This window comes from Anabrus simplex, chromosome 14 (assembly GCF_040414725.1).
Source record: "Anabrus simplex isolate iqAnaSimp1 chromosome 14, ASM4041472v1, whole genome shotgun sequence".
In the NCBI taxonomy this organism is placed as follows: Eukaryota; Metazoa; Arthropoda; class Insecta; order Orthoptera; family Tettigoniidae; genus Anabrus; species Anabrus simplex.
Window position 1 is genome coordinate 41,138,809 of NC_090278.1, and position 27,391 is coordinate 41,166,199.

Sequence of the window (27,391 nt, forward strand, 5' to 3'; positions counted from 1 at the left end):
ATGACTCCCTCTCTCATCTTTTTCTCACAGGAATTTTTTTATCGCACATAGATACCTGTTCAACTCTCCTCCGTCTTCCCATTCCTTGATAACCCACCTTATAATAATCTGCTCATCCCCTTTTCCTAGTAGTTTCCGATGTTTGGCACTCAATAAACTTACTTGTTTCTCTACAATTACCTAATAAGTGAAAATCGTGTTCACTGCCTCACACAGTATAGGCCCTACATACTGTCTTATCTCTATGATCATATTTACAGGCAAGTACAAATTTGTATTTATTATTTTCTTTTCCTTCTGAGAATATCTTTTGCCTCTTCTTCGGCTATTTAACACTGATAAATATTTACATAAATACACACTTGTTATTGAATTATATACATTGTAATTCTTGAATGAATAGTCTGAAGATACGTTTCTAGTGCCTGTTCTTCTGCATTGTTAGTAGTACAACACGCGAATTTGGCAAACATTTGATTTATATTACAATTATATGCATTAAAATATTATTGAAGCAGAGAGAATTTGAAAATCGAAGGATTGAAGAACAATAAGAAGAGTAAGAAGGGGAAACGAAGAAAAAAGAAAGAAAGAAAGAAAGAAAGAAAGAAAGAAAGAAAGAAAGAAAGAAAGAAAGAAAGAAATTTCAGCCCAAATCAAAAGGGGTGTTTGTCAATTAATTTGATTACATGTTTTAAAAAAATTAATCTCTTTAGGCTTTTTTAACCGTGAAATTACCAGCGTTTCGCCCCAGTGTAGTAGTGTCGATAAGTGCGCTTCTGAGACACCACCGCAAGCCTCTTATGAAGGACAATGCTTTTATTTTGCTAGGTGCTTTACGTCGCACCGACACAGATAGGTCTTATGGCGACGATGGGATAGGAAAGGGCTACGAGTTGGAAGGAAGCGGCCGTGGCTTTAATTAAGGTGTGAACATCGGAAACCACGGAAAAACATCTTCAGGGCTGCCGACAATGGGATTCGAACCCACTATCTCCCGGATGCAAGCTCACAGCTGCGCGCCCCTAACCGCACGGCCAACTCGCCCGGTAAAGGACAATGTAGAGACTGTGCAAACATGTGTTTTCTGAAGGGAAACTGAGATTTTAAAACTGCTATATATTAAACGAATTAATTTTCATTAAATAGTTGTATAAAATTTGATAACAGAGGATAACAAACCACTGAGGCTTCTTTGAATTTAGATGCAAGGCTAATTGTTCCATTAGTCAGTTTACAGAGCCTCCGACACTCGGGCGGCTGCGCGCCGACCTCTCATAGCTGGTTTCGTGGTTCAAACCCCGGTCAGTCGATGTGAGATTTGCGCTGGACAAAGCGGAGGCGGGACAGGTTTTTCTCCGGGTACTCTGGTTTTCCCTGTCATCTTTCATTCCAGCCACACTCTCCATTATCATTTCATCTGTTAGTCATTAATCACCTCTCCAGAGGAGTGCGCCAGGTTTCAGCAGCCGGCAGAGTTCCTACCCTCGCCACTAGTTGGGGGCTTCATCCATTCCATTCCCGACCCAGTCGAATGACTAGGAACAGGCTGTGGATTTACATTTACACCGTCCAGGCTTTTAGTTTCACCCCCGGCCTCAGCGGGTCAGGGATACAACTGGGAAAGAGGACGAATACCTCTCCCAGGCGGTCCCACCTGCTATGCAGAGCAGGGGCATTGTGGGGCGTGGAAAGATTGGAAGGAATAGTCAAGGAAGAGGTCGTGGCCTTAAGTTAGGTACCATCGCTGCATTTGCCAGGAGGACAAGTGGGAAACCACGGAAAATCACTTCGAGGATGGCTGAGGTGGGAATCGATTCCACTCTACTTAGCTGACCTCTCCAGGCTGAGTGGACTCCGCTCCAGACCTCGTACCACTTTTCAAATTTCATGGCGGAGTCGGTAGTCGAACCCGGGTCTCCGCGGGTGACAGCTAATTACAGTAACCTCTACACCATACAGGCGGACATGAGTATATTTTTGGGACACACTCAATGCCAATATCAAAATTTAAGACTCCGTGCGTTGATTACTTATTGAATACAGCTGATTGTTTCGTGTGAATGGTGACGTACATTCTAAACTTCTAAAGGATATCCAACGATTTCCACAGCTGCTTGGCGATGGTTGAATGATCACTTCCCAGTGACTCATAGCGCACAGCTCGGAAATCGCCGAGCCTTCCGGCGTTCTGCCTTCACTTCTGAGCAGCTGTGCTTCGCTTTGCAACTCATTGATCTCAAGGTGATGGAATAATAATAATAATAATAATAATAATAATAATAATAATAATAATAAATAATAATGATGATGTAATGACACGATCAATGAAAGACCAGAAAATTGCAGAGTTCACTCGCACCCTGTTGTACCTCTTATCGCTCTTTTAAATGACACTGTGATAAATACTCCTCTGACGTCATCCTCTAAACGCTCCCCATTCTCGTGCGGCAAACACAGAAAATAAGTTGTTCGATGGTGAGGAATGACGAGCAGGTTTGATGTATGACCCCATGTATTTCTGTTGTCGACGTTGGAGAAGTAATGGAAACGCGAAGAAAGGTAAGCTGGGGAAGCTGTAGTAAGAATGCGGTGGAGGAGAGGCAATATGGGTGATATGAATAAAAATGAGATGTAACTCGGAGACAAGTCTCGAAGGAGGATTGAGACGGAAGTCACTTGCGAGACAGAACTCGTCATGTATATGAATAAAGTTTGTTTCTCGCTAACGAGACTTGTCTCCTTCCGCTTGAGACGAGTCTCACACACTGGTTCTGGTATCTGTCAGCTGACGAGTGAATTAACAATTTATTGGAGAGCTATAAAGAGTGGTTTTGTTGGAACAGATGAAAGTGTTAGATTTACAAGCGAAAAAGATTGAAAAGCGACAGCGTGTTCTCGAAAAAAACAGAAGAAATTTCAGTGCAAAAACAGGTTTTGCAACTGCAAATGGAGAATCTTTTACATGAAAGGGAGAAAAGAGCAGAACAAACAAGTACAACCGAAATGGAACACCCACCGATATTTTTTTCATTTAGAATAGTTCTTGACAGCCTTTTCTTCTTCAGTTGTGTTTCAGTTGGGAGCCTATTCTGCTAACTACACCTTTCGTATTAATCAATATTCAATAATCACTATAGTTATTATTTCAATTCTTTCTAGCCTTACGTAAACGTAGTGGCTCGTACACTTGGTATTCTTGGACCCCAGCTTGGGAACGACTGATTTAAGGTTTCTCTTTTTTGTAAGTTTCCTTCAAGATATTGTGTAAGAAGTTACATTGTATTTATCATCACATTTGGGATCCACATTCAAATGCATAATTTCCTGCGGTCATTGAATGTCACTCAAACACTTTTTAAACACGCTTCGTATTTCATTATTCACGAATACAAAGAGTTTATTGATCACACCTGTGCATAGCTAGGGGTATTTCTGCATATAATGTACTTTTTTCTACAATTGTTTTACGTCGCACCGACACAGATAGGTCTTACGGCGACGATGGGATAGGTTTAGGAGCGGGATGGAAGCGACCGTGGCCTTACTTAAGGTACAGTCCCAGCATTTGCCTGGTGTGAAAATGGGAAACCACGGAAAACGATATTCAGGGTTGCCGAGAGTGGGGCTTGAATCCACTACCTGCCGGATGTAAACTCACAGCCGCGTGCCCCTAACCGCACGGCCAACTCACCTGGTATGTAGTATACAACCAGTACCTATATAATGTTGCATAAACTGTCTAAATTTCAAACTTTAAAAACATAGAAATAATACAAAATGCTATCCAAATTCATAAACGAATATAACTAACAAGGGAGTTGATTGATTTGGACCGGACAAATTACAATGAAACTTAGTAACATGATGAGCTAAGATATCCGGAACTCAATGGTGATAACCGTTCTGCCGTGAAATAATATTTTCCTACCGGTATTTATTGACAGTAAATTCTTGCTCCAGTTTTAAATGGAACGTGGTGTGTAGATGGCAGCGATTTCAATGAAATATGGTAGGATGATCAATTAAGACATCAGAACATCGCTGCATGATTGACGTTGTTATATAGATTACTCGCAGTGTGACAAAATGAATGACTCAAGCAAGAATGCGAACGTTTAAGGCTATTCATAGCGTGGAAGTTTATATACAAATGACAAGGATTTCATATTACATATTTTAGCTTCAATTGTAAACGACAGAGAAGTATTAAAAGCCTGATATTTTGAAATATTCATATACTGTGCATGTTAGTAAAATGGGTTTGACGAGCAAAACATTCTGTTCACGTTGTCAAAATCTAATTTTCACTCTAAAGCGCACTGTTTAATGTAACTTTAAAATAGAACTATCAGTGCATTTCTACAGTGCATACGCGAGGTCAATACAGCTGCAAACCACCCAGCTGTTCTTTAGCAATTAATTATAACAATGTCATTGATTTTATGACAAAGTGAATATCATCAATAAATTTAAGACAGGTGGATTGACAATTCGTCGAAGTTTCATCGAAATCTGTCTGATCCAAACCAAATGCTTCCCTTGTAGTATTGGGCGCAAGTGAGATTTTGGTGCGATGGTTGAGAAAGAGCAGCATTCATAGAGGCAGCAAATCATTGGCCGAATAATGTCATTATGCGAATCTATTAAATGTTGTGAAACAAGTTACAGCATAGTTTTTTCAAGGGCACGAGCCGCCGGTTGAAACTTTTAAATAAACTTAGAAACAGTGCAATCGAAAAAGGCATGGGCAGGGAATTTTACGGCACTTGAAGTAAACATAAATGGGATAGCTTACACGAGGACCAAAGATACTCGCACATTCGTTCAGTACCATATGGCCTACATGTGATAGAGAGCGATAATTTTCAGACTTGAAGAAATATCCTTCCAGATATCAAAATGTGAATAATAATAATAATAATAATAATAATAATAATAATAATAATAATAGGTAATAATTTCGTGTGACAATTTCTAGCCTGGTACAGCCCTTGTAAGGCAGACCCTCCGAGAGGATGGGTGTCATCTGCCGTATTATTGTAGTGGCGGATAGTGTTGTGTGAAAGTTGCAGGAATGTATGTTGAGGATATAAGGTTAAAATCTCTGACCCGACCGCGAATCGAACCCGGGAGCCCCCTGAACCGATGAGTACTACGCTGACCATTCAGCTAAGGAGCAGGATAAAGTGAATAATGAAAGCCTTGTATAATTTTAAGTCATATCTTAAACATAGCTAGCCTATGTTTCGGTCTGTTCCGTGATTGTGAATTAGTTTTATTTATAAAATGTTAGTCGTATTTTGTGAATGGAAAAATTTCAACGTACAGAAAAAATCACAAATATGGAATAGATTAAGAATAATTAAATTAATTTAATAATTAGAAAATTTTTCAGATTTGTATGTTGTACGATTTTGCATATTTCTGGTTTGATTTTGAACATTTTAGACTTTATCTTCTTCTTCTTCTTCTTCTTCTTAATCTGTTTACCTTCCAGGGTCGGTTTTTCCCTCGGACTCAGCGAGGGATCCCACCTCTACCGCCTCAAGGGCAGTGTCCTGGAGTTTCAGACTTTGGATCGGGGGATACAACTGGAGAGAATGACCAGTACCTCACCCAGGCGGCCTCACCTGCTATGCTGAACAGGTGCCTTGTAGAGGGATGGGAAGATTGGATGGGACAAGCAGGGAAGAGGGAAGGAAGCGGCCGTGGCCTGAAGTTAGGTACCATCCCGGCATTTGCCTGGAGGAGAAGTGGGGAAACCACGGAAAACCACTTCCAGGATGGCTGAGATGGAAATCGAACCCATCTCTACTCAATTGACCTCCCGAGGCTGAGTTGACTAACTTCCAATCCTCGTACCACCTTTCAAATTTCGTGGCAGAGTCGGGAATCGAACCCGGACCTCCGGGGGTGGCAGCTAATCACGCTAACCACTACACCACAGAGGCGGACTTTTAGACTTTATGATGCATGTAAATCCTATCGCTAATGGCTATCATTATCATCTTTATCATTATTGTTATATGAATTTCTCGTGTATTGGCTCCAGCAAATGTTGTGCTAACCATTCCACATTTTCTTTCCGGAAACAGTAGAGATCTTTATAATCATGTTCGAGAGAATCTCTTCGTACTTTATACATTTTTCTTCTCCGTTGTAAAACCATCATAAACTCCGCCATCACGTTTTCAGTCTGATTCTATCGGCTTGAGTCACCTTCTGGGCTGTCTCAAGAAATTCTGAGACAAGTCTCCATTCAGAGAGACTAAACTCCAGTTTATTCATATACATTTGGAGACTTGTCTTCGAGAGAATCCGCTAACGAGCTGTGTCTCAAGGAGCAAAGGTCACTGCTGAGACATCGCTTTTTTATTCATATACATTTGAGACATGTCTTAATATTTGTGAGACAAGAGTTACGTCTCCGGTTTATTCATATCAATGTATGATGGTTACGTGACTCGTTGGCTGAACGGTCAGCGTACTGGCCTTCGGTTCAGAGGGTCCCGGGTTCGATTCCCGGCCGGGTCGGGGATTTTAACCTTAATTGGTTAATTCCAATGGCACGGGGGCTGGTTGTATGTGTTGTCTTCATCATCATTTCATCCTCATCAAGACGCGCAGGTCGCCTACGGGTGTCAAATCAAAAAAAAAAAAAAAAAAAAAAAAAAAAAAAGACCTGCACCTGGCGAGCCGAACCCGTCCTGGGATATCCCGGCACTAAAAGCCATACGACATTTCATTTTTTCATGGTTACGTGGAACATGGAGTCGCGACCACTAGAGTTCTAGGAATGATGATGGCATATGGTCATTATTTTCTTAAATTGCATGCATATCTCACTCCTGCATTTTGAGCGCGTTGTAGCCTTACGAAAAATTATTGTGGCCTCACATCATTGAAAACATCACGATAGTCAAAATATGGCAATAAAAGTGCTTCGATTAATTTCTGTTAAAGTGTTATTTGAAATAAATGTTTATATTTATATAAAGATTGTAGAGCTGAGAATAACTTTTGGAAGATATTTAAAATATGTCCAGTCATGCGTTCGTCCACGGTAACACGGAGATTCTTCACTTGTGATACAAAAGGAATTCTAATATTCTGAAGGATTACTCTGAGCACCGGACGTTTGTTTACTATACTTGTCATTTGTGAAATCGAACTCCGCTGTCGGCAGCCCTCAAGAGAGTTTTCTGTGGTTTTCCAATTTTTACATCATGCACATGCTGGGACTGTTCCTTAATTAAGGCCACGGCCGCTTCCTTCCCTCTCCTAGCACTTTGCCATTGTTGGCGAAAGGTATGTCCGTGTCGATGCGACGTAAAGCAAATTGCATAATAATAATAATAATAATAATAATAATAATAATAATAATAATAATAATAATAATAATAATAATAAATTAAAAATCATTAGACTAATTAAATATAATACGTTTTGGGGCTGGGAATAATCTTCATCATTCCCCGATACCATTGTAACCATGACAACCAGTATTAGTCTATGTATACTAGGTCAGTAGCGTCATCTATACGTTGCTATAAGAACGTCGTGGAAGTACAACTAGGCAGCCGTCCACTATTAACGCCAATCAGAGAGAAAAAAGAGAAGGGGTCGGAAATTTCGAAAAATGAAGGTATCGGCCAAAGAAAGAGAAGGGTTACAAAGGGCGTGAAAATGAAAGACTCCCTAGGTGTTAGCATCTAATGCCGTCGGGGTATGAAAAGAACAAGACTTGACGAAGGGAGGTCGGATAGAATAGATGAAAGTGAGCCTGGCACAAGTAAGTGGAGCGATGCCAGGACTCAGCTAAGGGCCCCAGGGTCGCCAACCCACGCTCACAAGTTAAGAGCCGCTGGGGCCCCTGTTACATGTTATTTATACGTTAATATGAGAACGCAAACACTTAGTTATTTTTGTTGATTTAGGGCAAAATTGCCCAAATTTGGGGGAACATACCCCTGAAAAAAACCCTACTAGTTCGAAACGGTCAAATATATTCAAAATCAAAAGTATCCCTAGTGTGACTCGGAATTTGAAGCTAAATCCTTACCAGTGCCGTGCGGTGAACACGTTCGTTCCAGCTGCTAAAAGGGAATAGCAAACACAGCCCTAACACATTACCATTTCCTATTCACTGCGGCATCAGAACAAAAGCTACTGCAGATTTTAAACAATGTACTTACAGTTTCACCCGGTGATGCATCGTAATCGTACATGTTATAGTTTTTATAGAAATGTACTGGTAGTTTTTTGTTTTTAAAAATAAAATCCTAATCTAAACTGAATGAACAACGAAAGACGTAGGAAAGTGTTCCTCACGACGAATAACACTGTTATATTCGAGAAGAATGTCACACAACTCGAGAAAACTTCACCTATAATACAAGAACAACGCTACAAAAATTGACAGAGTCTACCACCATTACAGGTAAACCGACAGGTGCATACAACATTCTTGGATCTCGCGCTTGGCTATGTGTTCATGTTGCGCAACCTAAATACTCTATACATGCCAAAATGCAAAATAAAATATGTACTTTTATTATTACAATTGGTTTCATAAACCAGCTCTATTTTTTATCAGCAAGACGATGTGCTCGTGGCCATACTGTTAGCATATTGATATTTTTCTTGTAGTGTCTGACGCGTGGCGCTGAACACTTCCAGTGTTAACTGTTACAACTAACATACCTTACCCAAGCTAGCTGGTCTGCCGCCGTAAGACGCTGTCAGTGGCGTATACTGAGGGCTACCAAGGCTATCAGTGAAGCCCAAACCTCAAATGCGAGCGATGGAAATCTAAAGCACGTTATATTGTAAGCATCCGACACATTGTTCCATTTGCAAACCTTGAAAACAATGAGAAAACACGTCGCACGTATTTCTGAGAACAAGGCTTCGGAGACTGATATTGCAGCCCAGACTCTCGTCCCTTCCCATCGACTCGCCTCACGCGGCTTGTTTACAGGCGCGGGGAACGGGGGGATAGGTGTGCTAGGCTTCGGTCCGTCAGATCGCCACTGCTAACTATCACCATGCGTTACTCATCGTATATACTTCCTCACCTCACACTTCTGCCTTAAATAAGATAGATGACGGAGTGCTGGTATTTCACTCCCGTTTACTTCTGCATCGTTGTAGGAGGACACTGTTATAGGAGTAATATAGTTTTCTTGTTATTGGTAGATCTGCTAAAATGAAACGCAATATTTCAGGTTTAGTGTTTTCTTTTGTTGGTTGGAATCGAACCCATGATCATGGGTTGGACACCACCACTCATCTTCCGACGAAGATAATTAACCATTGAACGATGGGTACGACCGCTGTAAAATTCAACATTGTTATTTAACGATTATGATTATGATGTTAATAATAATAATATTAATAATGGTGCATGGCATCTACATAGGCTTGGTGGTGACCTAATAAGAATAAAATGAATGGCGAAGACGTCATAAACACCCAGTTCACAAGTCAGGGGAATTAACACTATGAGGGGGTTGATTCTGAAAATTGAACCGGGGCCGTCGGACGAAAGACAAAGCATTCTATTCATTTAGCCTCAAAGCTGGACTTCAATTTGCTAAACCTTAGGCTACCAACTCGATTGATCAGGTGTTGAGCATTGGCGGTGGCAGAGGCCGAGGCAGTAGCTTGTGAAGCAGCCTTGACAACACAGCGGGCAGCTCCGTTGGCTGTTGGCTGCAGCTCAAAATGCTTAAGGTTTGATGTTCCCTAAACCAACTATCGAAAAGGGGTAGCCCACGTCTTGATACCAGCATACGCCACTGGACGCTGTGAATCTCGAGGGAGCTCCACACGTCCCTCGCACAAGGAGGCTTAAAGGGCATGCGTCAACACAGCGACTTGAATTTCGCTGCGGCAACACTCTTTCGCGCCGGCAGTTCGCTGGAGCGTGCTGAACTGCTGTAAAGCGAGCGGATTGTCGAGACAGCTGTACTTGGCGTGCAATGTTTAAACTTGATAAGAAGTTTTATAAGGAATAATACGAAATTGTGAATGCAAAATATTTTGCCCTAGCAGCGCTGGGGTAGATGGGGTTCACCAATCTTCCTGAGGGACTTCATAAACACCATTAGGATTTTCTGCACTCCAATAGCGAGAATTATGACTGTTAAGAAGAAACCAGAAATTTTACATATGAAAACACGGTGTTGCAATGATAACTGTCTCACCATGTTAACAGCGCAGGTTCAGACTGGCGACTGATGCTTGCGAGGTCGAACACATACAGGCTACTTGCGCGCGCCTCCCATACTGCAGGTTACGGATCGGAGAGTATAAACGCCGCTTCGACGGTCTTTATATGAGAGACCCTGTATTGTGGTTATTGATGTGTGCTATGTCCACAGCTGACTAAGTTAAATGCTGCTTTAGCACTTTAGATGCCACTCATCTTGTGTTACTGCAATGATTACGAACAGTAACAAATGAACATAGGATACTCAAAAGCTAGTTATGAATAAGACGTGAAATTTTGGTGTTGGGTCGTGTGGCATTTTTTAAACTAAAAACTTTGAACGATCTGTCGGATGGTAACCATATGAAAACTGTTCTGCTGAGCCCTAAATCACTTGGACAATCACCCTTCCAGATAAAAATCTGGCCTCTGTTGACGAATGGTTTATGTTATTGTGTTCGTTTTGGATAACGCAGAGCAAATGTTTGAATAGCAGTTGAGGACTCCTTTATCAATCTCGTTAAGTGTATTTGTTTGTTTGTTTGTGGAAGGGCGGGATACTCGCTGTGAGGGAGGGCAAGAAGGACTCGCTTCAATGGCCATTCACTTCCGATACAAAAGCATGAAGAGGGGAACGTTCACCATTAATGTCAGTATCGTTGTCGGAGGATGTTGAATAGAAATAGAAGATGAAGGGGGAAATTTAAAAGTAATGATTTATTTTGTACTCACTTTTCTAATGTATTTGACTCGCCATGTACTCCCCTCTCATATTCAAAGTTATGAGTAAACGCTGCGAGGCTTAAATTGTGGCAGGTTACAGGGGTTCTCTGTGACAAGAATTATATCTGTATCTATTTCAATGTTTTAATTCCCCTTCCTGATGGGGAGGGGCGGGCCACCTCTCTACCCAGGTTTCAAAGATATGCCGCACGGTTGTCCGCCCAGTAGCTGTCTGAGGGGAGAAGTGTTCGCATTCAGCTACCGGACACGAGCAGATGCATCACACCACGAATCAATCAAATCAATCATCAATGATCTGCACTTAGCTTTTCCTTAAACGTCTTCAAAGAGCTTGGAAGTTGATCGAACATTTCCCTTCATAATATATTCCACTCCCCCGCTCCTCGTCATATAAATTAATGCTTTCCCCAATTTGCTCTCTTGAAAAACAGTCGAACCTCCAGTACTCGAAATTTCAGAATCTCGAAGTAACTTAAATTTCTCGGCCGTTTGTGGTTTGTGCAGGTGTGTTGGATTCCGAAAATTAGATTCCGAGAACTACGGGACTGAAAATCGCCCGGGATCGAATCCTCTACTCACATCTAATGGTGGGGTCCAGAATATATGGAAAGTCTTTTTCTCGGTCAATTGCGATGATATCTACTCTCCGGTTGCTTCCACCGTCAGCAACAAATGGCACCTCTTCATGTGCCTCGTAACCTTTCTGGGAGAATGCTGCTGCAATTCTAGATCATATTCTATTGTACCTAACGTTCCTAAGCAAGTCCCTCCGTGGATATGAACCAAGAACATGGGTATATGTTAAGTGACTGTCCTGTCAGCGACGATAACCGCAGGTAAAAATCTAGAATTTTTAATACAACCTCCATAATTATAGCTCTAGCGTTAATAATCTATCAGTTCTAAAAGGTTGAAAATAATATTTTCCATAACTTTTGTTATTTACACCTTTAAATGGAACTGATATATCCAGAGATATATAAAAACTCGGTATAATAATATTATTATTAATAATAATAAAAGGAACCAAACGAAGGGAATCATGGTAGACTGTCTTGCTTTTTCCGATGACATCGCGATTCTGTCGAACGACGTAGGAACCGCTAGGATTCAAATCGAACTGTTACAGGAAATCGCCGAACGCTTCTCCGCGTCTACCTCTGCTGACTGCCTTGAGTTGACCTCACATCTAGGGAATTCGATCCCGGCCCTTATTTCTAATCCCGGGATTTCGGGATTACACTTAGTCAGTCCCGGCATTATCCCGGGATTGAAGGTTACAAATAAAAAATAAGAACATCTTACAGAAATCAACTGTTTAATTAGCGAATCGAAATTTAGACAAAATCAACATATTTTACGGTATACGCCTAGCTAATGTAATCATTCTAACTAATCAGACTTAGAATCAGACTAACCAGACTTAAAATCACTCAGTCCCTATGTTAAAATTATTCTTTTCCAAGAATCAGTGAGATCTCTTTAAACTTACATATTTTTTAAAAAACCTTATGTAACAAACTATGCAAATAAACTTTTTAATTTAACTACAATCTCTCTGAACATAGACTAAATAGACGACTTTCATGTAACAACCTAATAAGTAGGTAGAAAGTTTCTTAGCAAAAAGTACTTAAAAATAACATTTAAATAGTCACATTTCACATTTATCGTAAATATAAAGGAAACTAATTTAATAGGAACATTCTAATTTGAACTGCGAAAATATGATCTGAGAAATAACAACGCGTCCAGTGTCTCATCACCAAGCCTGCTTCTCTATTTGTTCCACATATATGCAGCTGCTAAGAAAGCGCGTTCAGGTTCGATGGAAGTTGGAGGAATCGTTAGTAAATACTTATAAGCCTGCTCTAGGTTACAGCTCGGAATAGAATTTGAAGACCCGTATAGGTTCATTTCCTTCTTAACAATTGTGGAAAATTCCTTTTCATTTAATGCTTCAGGAGACATAATTTTCATGCTATTTCCAGCTGAAGCTTTTCTTTGAGCGTCAAATCACATTTTTCTGTATTTGTAGGCTCGACTTGCATATTTTGTTCTTCCTCTTCGTCATACCTTTTACCATTTAATCTCTCAATTAAAGAAACAATCTGTTTTTTTTAAATCAGGACTTCGCTCGGACTTGAAAATGTACGCCTTATTTCATCATCGAACGCCGACTATGAGGATTTTGTAGCTAGCATAATACGCCACTCAACTCATTTCTTCGGCGATCTTTCAGGCACTTCTAAATCTATTTTGAATTTAGAAGCCAACTCGGAGTTATTGTCATTTACAGTAACTGCTTAAAAAGAAACTTAACGGCAGCATCAGCTGTGCATAAATTCGACGGCGCGACAGAGTGCTTCTACAGTTAACTTGACTGGAGCCAAGACTTCAATGATTTCATCGATGAACTCGAAATCGGACTCTTCCAACTGGACTGGATTATTCAAACGCACTGAGAGTTTCGCTAAGCAGAGTCCTAGAGGGGCGTGCCAATCCAGCTTATGAGCCCAAATGGCACGTCTGGGCGAAACTCTGCAAAATGCACACGGCCTAACCACCCAAAAGCTGGTTCAATTCCTGTGATTGTAAGATTTGCGGCCGTGAAAGCCATTTTTTATATAAAAAACATACCTCCGATATCACTTTTGGAAAACATCCATTAGTCTGTTCGGTTTTTTATTGTTAACCTTTCCTTCCTTCACGTTGAAACTTCTCACGGAAATTCGTAAATGGGGGTTGAGTGGAGAATCGCACCTTCCAAAATGCTAAATAGTCTTTCTACCGGCACTGAAGTCGCAGGTACGCAGAGATACTTAAATGCACACCTACGAATTGGAACAAACTCCTCACCAGTTAACTGCAAATAGCTGTACAATTCCTATTAGCGCGAAAAATAAGCCAATGAGGGAAAAAAAACTATCGTTGACCATCGATGTATGACGATAGTGGTAGCTATCGATAGCACTATCGATAGTTTTCCGCCTCTACTTCGAGGTGCGTTGTTATAAACATGCTTCCTAAACTATCAGAGTCACATCAAACGTATGGGTAGCATTTGTTAGCTCTTAAAGAAATCCTTATCTGGAATGTATCTGGTAGGCGGTGCTTTTAACGTCATAAATAGTCTGGCGAAGTGGATTCAGTGTCGTTCTGGATAGCTGAACAAAAGCGTGTAGCGTTGGAGTGTAATGCAATGCGTTCTCGATTCAAAGAGTGTAGCGATGCTGCCACTGTCGAAGTATCTCAAAGTAAGGACGTACAGATAAGATGCCTGAGTAGAGACTGTCTTGCTTATATCGCGCCAGCAGATATAGATGCAACACAAAAACAGTTTATATGTAAATCATCGCTTAAAATGAGCGGTAAGTCATCTGTATAATTCGTCGCTGTTCGGGCAAAAGATCATATCTCTCAATGCTCTTCGTATCCTATCCTATTTTCTATAAGACTGTCCACGTCTCCCAGCTACGTATGGATATGCAGTCCATCAGTTTCCTTTACACGGTGGCTTTGGAAAATGAACACAACGAAAATTGTTCTGGTGGACTGCATATCCATACGTAGCTGGGAGACGTGACCAGTCTTAAGAGAAATAATGGATAGGAACAGCATTGTGAGATGATATGACCTTTCGCCCGAACAGCGAGGAATTAAGACATATGCAGATACAATACCTGTAGTACTCGATATATTCTCTCTTTATTTATTTATTTCAAATGCAACTAACCCAGATTTTTTAAAACTCTACATCAATCAATCAATCAATCAATCAATCAATCAATCAATCACTACTGATCAGCATTCAGAGCAGTCGCCCAGGTGGCAGATACCATATCTGTTTTTTACCTAGTTTTTCTCAAACAATTACAAAGAATTTGGAAATGTATTGAACATCTGCCTTGGTAAATTATTCCAGTCCTTAAGTCGTCTTCCTATGAATTAATATTTGCTGCAATTTGTCCTCTTGAATTCCAACTATGTCTTCATATCTTGAGCTTTACAACTTTTAAAAAACACCACTCAAACTTACTCGTCTACTAATGTCATTCCACGCCATATCTCCACTGACAGCTCGGAACATACCACTTAGTCGAACAGCTCATCTCCTTTCTCCCAAGTCTTCCCAGCTTAAACATTGCAACATTTTTATAATGCTAGTTTCTTTTTTTTTTTTTTTTCTTTTTGGAAATCACCTAGAACAAATCGAGCTGCCTTTCTTTGGATTTTTTCCAGTTCCCGAATTAAGTACTTCTGGTGGTGTTTCCATACACTGGAACCATACTCTAGTTGGGGTCTTACCACAAACTTATATGCACTATCCTCTACATTCTTACTACAGCCCGTAAATACCCTCATAACCATGTGCAGAGATCTGTACGGTACCCTTTATTTACAATCCCGTTTGTGTTTACTCCAATGAAGGTCTTTCCTTATATTAACACCTAAGTATGTGGTGATCTCCATAAGGAACTTTCACCCCGTGAACGCAGTAATTAAAACTGAAAGAGCCTTTTCAATTAGTGAAATTCATAAACTGACTTTTAACCCCGTTTATCATCATACCAGTGCCTGTTGTCCATCTCACAACATTGTCAAGGTCTCTTTGCAGTAGGTCACAATCTTGTAACTCTGTACAGTATTATATCACGCGTAAATAGGCTTATCTCTTATTCTACTTCTTTACTCATATTCAGTTAGACATACAGAAAATTATTAATAATCCAAGTTGTTTAACGTTCGTCCGTTCTTAACAGTTCAAACGACACCGGCGATATTTGAAGGGGTACGACAGAACTTGCCTGCATTGACACAGGGGGACGCCATTTCGAACATCTGTTGTAAATCGAGCAGCTGTGAAACTTGTGCTGGTAAACCCGAGTAAAGTTTGGTTAACTTTTGACTCGATTGTTTCAGGAATATGGTTCCTTATCTCAAGTTGATCCATTTGTGGTCCACCATCATCCCTGAATGTTTGTAACATCATCCGGATACATCCTATATAAGAAAATATAAAGGTTAAGTAATACTGCATTGAAGAATTCCCCTCTTAATATGTCATTTATATGTGGTTCCATGTTGTATTCATGAATATCCTATTGTTAAAATGGGAAACAATGGATATTCTAGAAATCTTAGCATTCGACGTAGTTTGTTTAAATAAAGGACACACTTCTTTTGACAAAATAGCATTTGGATGACAGAACGCCTGTTAGAATCATGTTTAGTTGACTCAACTGAATACATTTTTACGAACAAAGTATTATATAAATCTTTGAAAGAAACGTTTCAGACTTATCTGAGAAAAAGATGGCAACGTTGGAAGGATTTTGTATCAATCTCTTTCTTAAGATGGAGCTTCGGATGGGAGTTCTTGCTCCTAGCGGTTGTTTTGTAAGAGATAGGGAAGGGGAATCTGTCGATAATGAAGCTTGTAGAACAGGATATGGGGGAAGTTACAGATAATAGGACAAGATAAGGCTGGAATACTGTCAGTCAAGCCTCAGGGAGATTCAGGAGACTTTGTGTTAACTCTAATAGGAGAAGATGTCTTCTCCTTCATAACAGTACGTGTCTAGCCTCGGATATTATTACAATAGACTTTGAGCTTCATGTAGTAGAGACCTGCACAAATACTTGAAAATACAATCAGTTAATAATAATGCAGTAATCCGTCAACAGTCACAGTCACAGAGACGGCGCGGAATGACTTTAGTAGACGAATAAGTTTGAGTTGTGTTTTAAAGTAGCAAAGATCATAAAATGAAGATCAATTTGGAATTGAAGAGGACAAATATTAGTTTTCTTTACCAAGGGAGATGTTCAATACACTTCCAAAGTCTTTGCAATTATTTAAGAAAAGACTAGATAAACCACAGATGGGGAACTGCCACCTGGGTGACTGCCGTAAGTGCAGATCAGTGGTGATTAATGTCCGACTCGTTGGCTGAACGGTCAGCGTACTGGTCTTCGGTTCAGAGGGTCCCGGGTTCGATTCCCGGCCGGCTCGGGGATTTTAACCTTAATTGGTTAATTCCAATGGCACGGGGGCTGGGTGTATGTGTTGTCTTCATCATCATTTCATCCTCATCACGACGCGCAGGTCACCTACGGGTGTCAAATAGAAAGACCTGCACCTGGCGAGCCGAACCCGTCCTGGGATATCCCGGCACTAAAAGCCATATGACATTTCACATTTCAGTGGTGATTAATGACTGATTGTTTTTTGGCAGTTCTAACGGTGGTTTTTTGTGGTTTCCATTGTTCACACCAGGAAAATACTGGTGCTGTACCTTCATTAAGGTCAGGATCACTTACCTTCCACTCTTAAACCTTTCCTATCCCATCGTCGCCTTACGACCTATTGGTGTCGGTGCGATGTAAAGCATTTTGTAAAATAAAAAATAAAAAGTTGTCCTTAAAAACTGATAAGGAATACCGAGGATTTATTAGATGATCCCCAGATTTTAAAAATTTTCTCTTGAAACTGAATCGGTATTTCCTCGATCAACGAATTTAGCTATGAAATTGAGTAAATTTGGTTTGGAAGTATGGCTATCAGCGAATGGCTCTTGGGATATCTATTCTGAAACTGTGTACCCTTGTTCCTGATTTAATTGCTCCCTGGGGGTTGTTCTGGCTTCTAATGGTGGAGGGGAAAGGATTTAGTTGGCTGCCCTGTCACCAGGGAGCAGTTACGTCGTGTCACTGTCTCAGCTCCTACAGAGTGACGACAAAAAGAATCACCACAAAAAAGAATAAAATAAAAAAGAGCTGTATAACACGAGGGCTGGAAAAGTTGGGAGACGGCCATTTCACAGCCGAGTCCCAGCTTCTCCCTGTCTCTCTCATTATAGAGAGTACAACGGTAGGGGTTCAAGAAGAGACTGTTCTAAAATAAGGAAGATTTAATTCGTGTTGAAGATAAAAGCAGCTTCATTGTTAATAGTAAAGTGTGTTTGATGTCATTTATATTATAATGTGAACTTTTGACATTTGAATTAAAGTAAAAATGAAGTCAAATTTCGCTTTGGGAAAATAAATGGTCATGACGATTAATTTATTTGCAGGTAACGAATCGTTTTTCAGAGACATCTCTATGGAATTTGGAATCGACAAGTGTAGGATTCTGTGCATCGAAATCGGGAAACTGATTCAGGATTTATGAAACTACCATGAATGAAATAATCAGTGTTCTAGGGTTTTATGAGATGAGGCTTCTTTTGGTAGAAGAGCCTTCTATACTGTATTTATTTATTTATTTATTTATTTATTTATTTATTTATTTATTTATTTATTAAAGCATTGTTGTCAACATTTCATGTTAACTACTTTTTAAATATTATTAGTAATACAGTAATTTAATGGTTTGAACTAGTAATAGAACATGATTGCAAAAGAAACAGATAGTAGAAGAGTAAATAATATTAATATTTAATACATTCAGTTAAATCAAGACGTCATTTATCTTACAAGGACTGTAGCACTCTATCACAGCATGCAGCAAACTGTATTTCCGACATGCCAAAGATGTCTATTTCAAGATGGTGTACTAGAATATACTGAGTCATAATTCTGTACAAAGGGGAGTTCTTGTGTGAATCTGTGTTAGTTATAGGTATGAAGAGATTCCAGAATCCACTGGGATTTACATTTGGAACATACATGTGAATTCTTTCTCTGATTTTACTATAATCAATTATGTTATTTATTAATTTATGAAGGAAATGCATACCTGAAAACGTCTTACGTGATATATTTCCCTAGCATCAAGAGCTTTGAGAATTAGGGTGTTCGATTCGTGTTAGGGATAATAAACAAACCTCTTGTAATAAACATATCTGAGAGAAATATTCTTTGGACTTTCTCAGTTAGATCGACATATTTCACCGCGTAGAGTTTCTAAATAATCGAGGCATATTGTAGTCTTGATCTTACAATAGCATTATACAATATCATCAAGGTCCTATGAGAAAACTTAAGGAATTCCTGATAACAAATCTCATGCATTTCTGAGCTTTGCTGACAATAATTTCCACACGAGTTAAAAAAATTAGTTCGCAGGTACATATAACACCTAGATCACATACTTCGCTAACTACGCGTACTGGTTTACCATCGATTTCCTATTGATATTTGATGATAGATTTTCGCTGAGTGAAACTCCTGGTTTTGCATTTATTAATGACTGACAGAAATATATTAATCTTGATGACAAGCTGTAATTGCACATTACCACATGGCCATCCATTAATACTTCACAACACAGCCTCCAGGATCATATCGATCATCTGTACTCTAACGCCCGTTTTTGATAATATGTCTCTGTCATGTCCAAAGATCATATGGATCATCTGTACTCTAACGCCCGTTTTTGAAAAATATGTCTCTCAGTCATGGCCACCCATTAATACTTCACATCACAGCCTGCACGATTGCTAGGCAATACTCACATCACGGGTAATATCACGTCACACACTTTGTATCGCTAATTTCAGCTGAACCCCAGTCATAATACATATTTATGTCAATTAGTAATTACAGCATATTATTTATGCTTTATTTCAAAAATCAAAGGGCGTCCCTGAAAAAAAATCAAGTGGACCTAGGACTGGCAAATTTTGGAACAACGAGGACCAAGAGAATTCGACAACATAGTGGACAGAAGCAGCCTAATAATCTGTCCAAATCAGCACTATCATCACCGGCTAACCATGGTAACTAAACAATATGTTCAGTTCATCTCGTCAACTCCTTGGATGAGGTTCACATGAGGAAGAGCATCTGGTCGTGAACGCTGGCTGCGAAGGCTCATCACATTTCATATCCAACCCCGTAGAAAAACGGGACAAGGGATTGACATGCACGAACTACAATAACAAGTCCATCATTATTCTCTGCACGGTAAAACGTTAACAATATCAAATATGGGAAATTATGCTAAGCACAATTTTTTGTTATGTATCATTTTTGAACACAGCTTGTATAAGCGGATGGTGGTGATTATTGTTTTAATAGGAAGTACAACTAATCAATCATCCTCTATTATTCTTAAACAGAGAGAAAAAAGGAAAGGATCTGATAATCTGAATAATGAAGGTATCGGCTAAAGGAAGACAAGGACCATGAAGGGCGTAAAATTGAAAGACTCCCTAGCCCTTGGAACCTAATGGCGTCGGGGTCGGAAAATAACAGGAGTTGACCAAGAAAGGTTGGATAGGATAGATGAAAGTGAGGAGCCTGGTACAAGTACGTGTAAGCAATGGCAGGACTCAGCCAAGGGCCCCGTAGTCGCCAGCCCTTGCTCCCAAGTTAAGAGACCCTGTGGCCTCTTTTAGTCGTCTCTTACGACAGGCAGGGGATACCGTGGGTGTTATTCTACCGCCCCCAGCCACAGGAGGATCTCTCGAATTGAGGTTCTACCAGATACTTACAAGCCCTCCCCTTTATATCCTTACTAGAAACCCTAAATACCCTCATAACTGTTTTTACAACCTCGTTAGTGTGATTACCCCAGCACCTAGGTAAATAAAGTAATCGCCATTAATCTTCAAATAAAATGAGATGATGGTATAAATATGTGACCAGTCAGAATGTGGCATTGTCTATAACGGTCACAATTCTGCGAGCTACGCCTGGGTGTTAGCATAGGCTACCCGCCACATGAGGTGACAACAGCTGCTCGAGAGCGGTGAAGCCAATAGATTGCTGACCTGATGGTTTCGCCAGCTGCTGACGTCTCATTTTATGGACGAGAATGTCGTTGTCAATAAACCTCGGTACTTGAAACTGAATAGGTCATGGCGGGAAATTTTGACAAATTTTTAGGAAATATTATATCGACTCCTTGGTATAGGAGCTGTGAGATTTCTTTATACCCGGAAAACAAGTGTTCGATTTCCGGCCAAGTCAGAGATTTTAACGTTGAAAAAATTTCTTAGCAGGCAAGGTGCGGGTTTCCATACTATAAATAAACGTAAAATTAAGCAATTTTCTCAATTGTGCCGAAAGTTGAAGGACTAAAGGACCCGGGAAGGTTTCAAGTTGTGAGTCTTGGATCGCTCTAGCAAACTAGAAAAGCAAATTTTGAAAACCACTTCCGACCTAAATGCAGTTCCGGCAAAAACAGCTATAAATCGCTTTGTTTCTTTGCTCGTTTTCTTTTTTATTCAAATCCTAGCCAAATTAACTCACTTATATAAGTTTTTAACGATATTTGTTCGGGGCGTCGACCTATGAAGATCTATTGCCACTACTCTTACGATTTGAGTGTAAGTGGAATTGCGGAACTGTAAAGTGTTGAATGTGAAGCAAGGAGCGTTAAGGACGACACAAAGACCCAGTCCCCAGCCAGGGATATTAATCAATTACAATTAAAAATTCTGACCCAGCCGGGAATCGAACCCGGGGCCTCCGGGTGACAGGCGGACACGTTGCCGCCTACACCGCGGGGCCGGACTTCATTAAGTTACTATCACGTGTGTTTTGATTTTTGAAAAATGTCCACACCGAATGTAGTTATAAGGGCTTAAGTAAAACGATTCGTTGACTCACATTAGCGCTCGCAGTGGTAGAAAAAGGTGAACTGCTAATCTAATTGATCGGATAAAGAATATATTCTCATACTTTATTATATTGTTACAGCGCCAGCCCCGTGGTACCCCCTTACGGTACTTGCAGGAAGGGGCTGGTGACTTAGACGACCTGGAATCTGCTAGCCGGCCTGTGGGGTGGGCCGGTCTTTTCGTGTATTGTTGTCGGCGGCCGGCGCACGAGTGAGTTCCTTGCAGATTCAGCAGGAATGTTCTGCCTGTAGTGACATCGTGAAATTTTTGGATCAAATCACGCGAGTTATAAAAAGGGAGGCTAGCCGCGGACAGTCAGTCAGAGTTGGACTCCATGGGGGAGTCAGTGTGACACTCAGTGAGTTGGGGTTCTGTGGCTGTCGCCAGTGTCCCACCGAGGTTTAAACCAGGAGTTGTTGTTGTGGTGTCGGAGAGACCAGTGTGTAGGTGCAGGCGACAGAAGGAAAGACTGTACTGTGTGTTCGTGTAACTCTGTGGGCTAAGGATCACCACGAGCCGGCGAGGAAACGTGCTATCGCGAGTGCGAGAATAAATGGACCTGTGTTAATGTTCGCTGTTGTGAGTATCGTCCTGCTGTTGAATACTGTTGGGCTGTCTAGTTGTTCACTGCATGGGACTTTTTTTTCTATCTGCTTTACGTCGCACCGACACAGATATGTCTTATGGCGACGATGGGATAGCAAAGGCCTGGGAAGTGGAAGGAAGCGGCCGTGGCCTTAATTAAGGTACACCTCCCGATTACTGGATACTGGCCGCACTTAAGTGACTGCAGCTATCGAGCTCGGTCTACATGGGACTGTGTGAAGAACTGTACCATAAGTGGAGTCGAACCAACGAACAGTCGTCGTGTGTTGTGCATCCACAACTTTGGAAAAATGCCGGAGAAAATGTCAGCAAAAAAAAAAAAAAAAAAAAAAATCATGAAATATTGTTGGACATTTGGCAGTCTGAAAGGATCTTCAAGGTTTGGAAACTGGCGGTAATACGCCCCCATACACAAAAAAAGGAAAGAAAACTGATCCACTCAATTACCGAGGTGCCTCCCTTCTACAGACCACACACAAAATTCAACTAAACCGTGCAGATCATCAACTTGACCACCAAATCAGTGAATACCAAGCTGGATTCGGAAAGGGAGGTCATGTGTAGAGCAAATTTTGACTCTAGAAACCATTATAGCATATTTTCGAAACACGTCTAACAAAAATGTCGTTACATTTGTCAGTTTCAAAAAAGCTTATTAGGACTTGAAAAATACAAACAAGGAATATTATAATGGATACACTGACTGAAACGAAAGCTAAAGTAAAGTGTATGGGTGGATGTAGTGATGAGTTTAGATAAATACAGGTGTACGTCAAGGAGATGGGCTCTCCCCTTTACTGTTTAATTGTGGAGAAAACAACCGACTAGGACCAAAAATCAATGGTATTGACATAGACTGTCTAGAGTTTGCTGATGATATGGCACTAATTGCCAAAGATATCTCTGATGCACAGAAAGAGATTGCTGTACTTGAAGAGCAAATACCAAAAATAGGACTTACAATCTTATATGGAAATCCTAAATTTATGACAAATATCAAAAAATGCTCCCACATGAACTTACCATTGATATGAATTAAATTGCAAGAGTAAGGAAATAAGTACTTGGTGAATGAATCACTGAAATTAGTTCAAGAATTCAGAAAATGGAAATTGCTTTTCAACACACGAAGAATGTTTATAACAAAAAGTGCTTGTCTTGGAACAGCAAACCTCGCCATTACCTAACAGTGATCAAACCAGTAGCTCTTTATGCTTCAGAAAAGTTCAATTTACATCATAAGAACGTAACGAAACAATTAGAGATTAAATCTTAGGGCGAGGATTAAAAATGGAATACATTACCCCAAACCCAACTCGGAAATATATTTTTAAATTTCTAAACTAAAATTTCATAGAATAGGATTGCAACGAAATCAATCTTTAAGCCGTTTGGAAAAAATGAATAATATCAGGCTTCCTTATCCGATATACAAATTTGTGCAAACCAAATGTATGAGATCAAAATTGTTAAAGCAGGTAGAGAAAGACCTCACTGATCACCAACTCTGTAAGATACCGGGCGAGTTGGCCGTGCGCGTAGAGGCGCGCGGCTGAGAGCTTGCATCCGGGAGATAGTAGGTTCGAATCCCACTATCGGCAGCCCTGAAGATGGTTTTCCGTGGTTTCCCTCTTTCACACCAGGCAAATGCTGGGGCTGTACCTTAATTAAGGCCACGGCCGCTTTCTTCCAAATCCTAGGCCTTTCCCATCCCATCGTCGCCATAAGACCTATCTGTGTCGGTGCGACGTAAAGCCCATAGCAAAAAAAATAAATCTGCAAGATAGAAATGTAGTCACGAAAATTTTCACACAAGGGATTTTGAGGAAGAAGAGAAGAAACCAACAGGACCTAGCTGACCGGAGGAACAGAAGTTACAACAATCGATGACAATGAAGAGCTATTGGGCAAGGACGAAAGCTCAATAAATGTTGATTCCGCATGGCCCCATTCGCGCAGAAGAAGAAGAATAAGAAGAAATCGTTTCCGTTCTAATCTCAATCATTCAATTACAAAAATTAATGCAGTAATTTGAGAATCTCGAGTTATATGGCGGATTTATGCAAGCGGAAATTTTATTCGGTACCCTGTTAGTGTATGAGCTCCAGCCGTGCTCCCTGCTGGCATATCGATGACCCATATCCCACATTAACCTCTACCACTGTAGTTGTTGGCAAACTCTCAAATGTGTTCGAAATTATTCTTACTTAATTAGGTCCATAATTATCTCTTGGAACCCAGGACTGAGTGTGAGCAAAAAAAAAAAAAGAAATGACCGATAATATATCTAACAGCTGAGCTGGCAAAATTCCTGGACTTGGGGAAAGCGAAATGGATTTTTGGCAATGAAAAACACAGCAGTGGAAGCAGTGGTGCTTGAAATCATAGCCAGGAGAAGAGTTTATGGTGGAAGGAAACAAACAGTGAATAAATATACAAGAGAATGGTGTTCCAGAGCGAAAATTATGTGAAGTAGGGAATGGTTTTAAGTCAGACGGTAAGTAGGAGGGAATTTAGGAGAGGAAAATAGAAGAGATGGACGGAGAGGGTGGATCTGTTAGTTATTTATGGTTGAAGTGGTAAACATGTGTTTAGTTCAGCTTGAAAGACGGGAGTTCGATTCCCTGTAAGGAAACTAAGAAGTATATAAGCGAAATTTGCACCTCTGGACAAACAGATGATCCTAAGCAGTGTTGCCAATGCAGCTTATTTAATCCAACATTTAGCAGAAAAAAAAAAACGAAATGAAATGGCGTATGGCTTTTAGTGCCGGGAGTGTCCGAGGACATGTTCGGCTCGCCAGTGCAGGTATTTTGATTTGACTCCCGTTGGCGACCTGCGCGTCGTGATGGGGATGAAATGATTATAAAGACGACACATACACCCAGCCCCAGTGCCAGTGAAATTAACCAATATGGTTAAAATTCCCGACTCTGCCGGGAATCGAACCCGGGACCTCCGTGACAAAGGGCCAGCACGCCAACCATTTAGCTGTGGAGCAGGACACTTCGAAAACATTTCCGACCTAAATGCAGTTCCAGAAAAAATCGTACAATCGCTTGTTCCTTTACACGTTTTCTTTTTCATTCAAATCCTAACCAAATTAACTTATTTACGTAATTCTTTCTATAATGTGTTCCTTAGGTCAATACCCTCACCCTCCTTACTTACGACATTAGTACCTTCACGGTTAATTTTACTGACAAGTCGCTTAGACACGCTGCTTCTGAAATTCTCGCTAGCGTTGACTGCAGTGGCTTCTTTTTCCATGAACTTCGTCACACTATAAATGATCGCCCTCGCTTGTGCATGCACCTACTTGTTTTTTAATTTGATTTATTTTATTTTTGAGTTCACAAATTATATTTTCTTAAATATAACTAATATATCAAACAAACCCCATGGCACAAGATGCCCGAATGGCCATGGCCTACGAAGCGACCGCTGCCCATCCCGAAGGCCTGCAGATTATGAGGTATTGTGTGGTCAGCACGGCTGATTCTCTTGACCTTCTAGACCGGGGCCGCTATCTCACCGTCAGGTAACTCTTCAATTTTAATCATGTAGGCTGAGTGGCCAGCATTCAGATGCAGGTAAAAATTGTTGACATGGCCGGAATCTAGCCCGGGGCTTCCGCGTAAGAGGCAGGCACGCTACCTACCCCTGCACCACGGGCCCGGCGTATATAACTAATATCCCAGTCAGTAAATCTATTTATCGAATCTACACTAAAATGACCGTACTTCTCATATTACCATCAACAAACTAACCTCAATGTAAGTATCAATAATTGAGGTTCCATTATCCAAGTTAATGATCAATCAAGATATTCATAACTGAGTCAGTTTTCAAGCTCAGTGAGGAACTCGTTCGTCCGTAATCTGTTTACCCTCCAGGGTCGGTTTCTCCCTCGGACTCAGCGAGGGATCCCATCTCTACCGCTTCAAGGGCAGTGTCCTGGAGCTTCAGACTCTGGGTCGGGGGATACAACTGGGGAGCATGACCAGTACCTCGCCCAGGCGGCCTCACCTGCTATGCTGAACAGGGGCCTTGTGTGGGGATGGGAAGAGGGAAGGAAGCGGCCGTGGCATTAAGTTAGGTACCATCCCGGCATTTGCCTGGAGGAGAAGTGGGAAACCACGAAAAACCACTTCCAGGATGGCTGAGGAGGGAATCGAACAGCCCTTTACTCAGTTGACCTCCCGAGGCTGAGTTCCAGCCCTCGTACCACTTTTCAAATTTTCGTGGCAGAGCCGGGAATCGAACCCTGGCCTCTGGGAGTGGCAGCTAATCACACTAACCACTACACCACAGAGGCGGACAAAGGGAATTGAGCCAACGGCCCGTGGTGTTCCCAAGCGGTCACCCATCCAAGTACTGACCACGCCCAATGTTGCTTAACTGTGGTGTATTCAACATGGTATGGCCGTTGGCTCAATGAGGAATTAAGGAAATAAACACTCTCTCTCCACTCAATTTAGTGCCTTTATTTTGATATACTCATTACTATAACGGTATTATTCGATGTTTGCCTTGTGTAAATAATTCAGCTCGCTTCTTGAAATATGCTATTACTTGGCTGAAGTTAAATAATACGCACAAGCAAATATACTACCTGTGGATATGCCGTAAGTCAATGAGAATACACAAAGGCAACGTCTGCAAACTGTACCAGAGTCGTGACACGACAAGGTATGGTTAGGTTTATAATCTAACTTCGTTCCATTTCAACTGAATTGACCTTTATAGAGGAGGTAATGTTGCTTTCCTTTTCGGAGGAGTTCTTCTTACACAGAGCGGTCGGAATCAACGTGAACAGAGTATATGAGCGTTGAGGGTTGGTCATACTGAGAGGTGATTTGAAAAAGTTACGTAATTATCTCGTGCCATTGCCATTTTATCAGCAGCTGAATTTAGCCAATCAGAACGTTTCGCGAGCAAATTCAAATGGGGTTTAGGAGGCAGTGTTGCTGAACCTGCACGTGCTTGGCCGGGCATGAGGGCGATGCGATAAATGAACATCAAATACTAATAACCGAGAGTTTCAGCCTATCAACAGCGAGGTCCTTGTTCAAGTCCCTCCCCTGGAGGAGTTAATTTATTCTATTGGCGCTCTCATACCAGCCATAAGGCACGTGCAGATTTAGCAATACCGCCTCATAAAGCGCATTTGAATTTGCCCGCGAATGGATCTGATTGGCTAACTTCAGCAGCTGATAAAATTACAGCAGCGCGAGATATCGACGTATCTTTT

At 40.9% G+C, this 27,391-nt stretch overlaps 1 long non-coding RNA gene and 1 pseudogene across 1 annotated transcript in view; one reads left to right on the top strand and one right to left on the bottom strand.

Annotated features, from left to right (window-relative positions):
* The window catches only part of LOC137502999 (uncharacterized), a 755,060-nt gene that overhangs the window by 700,050 nt on the left and 27,619 nt on the right, over positions 1-27,391 (top strand). The window lies entirely within an intron of this gene.
* LOC136885825 (5S ribosomal RNA) lies at positions 26,471-26,571 on the bottom strand (annotated as a pseudogene).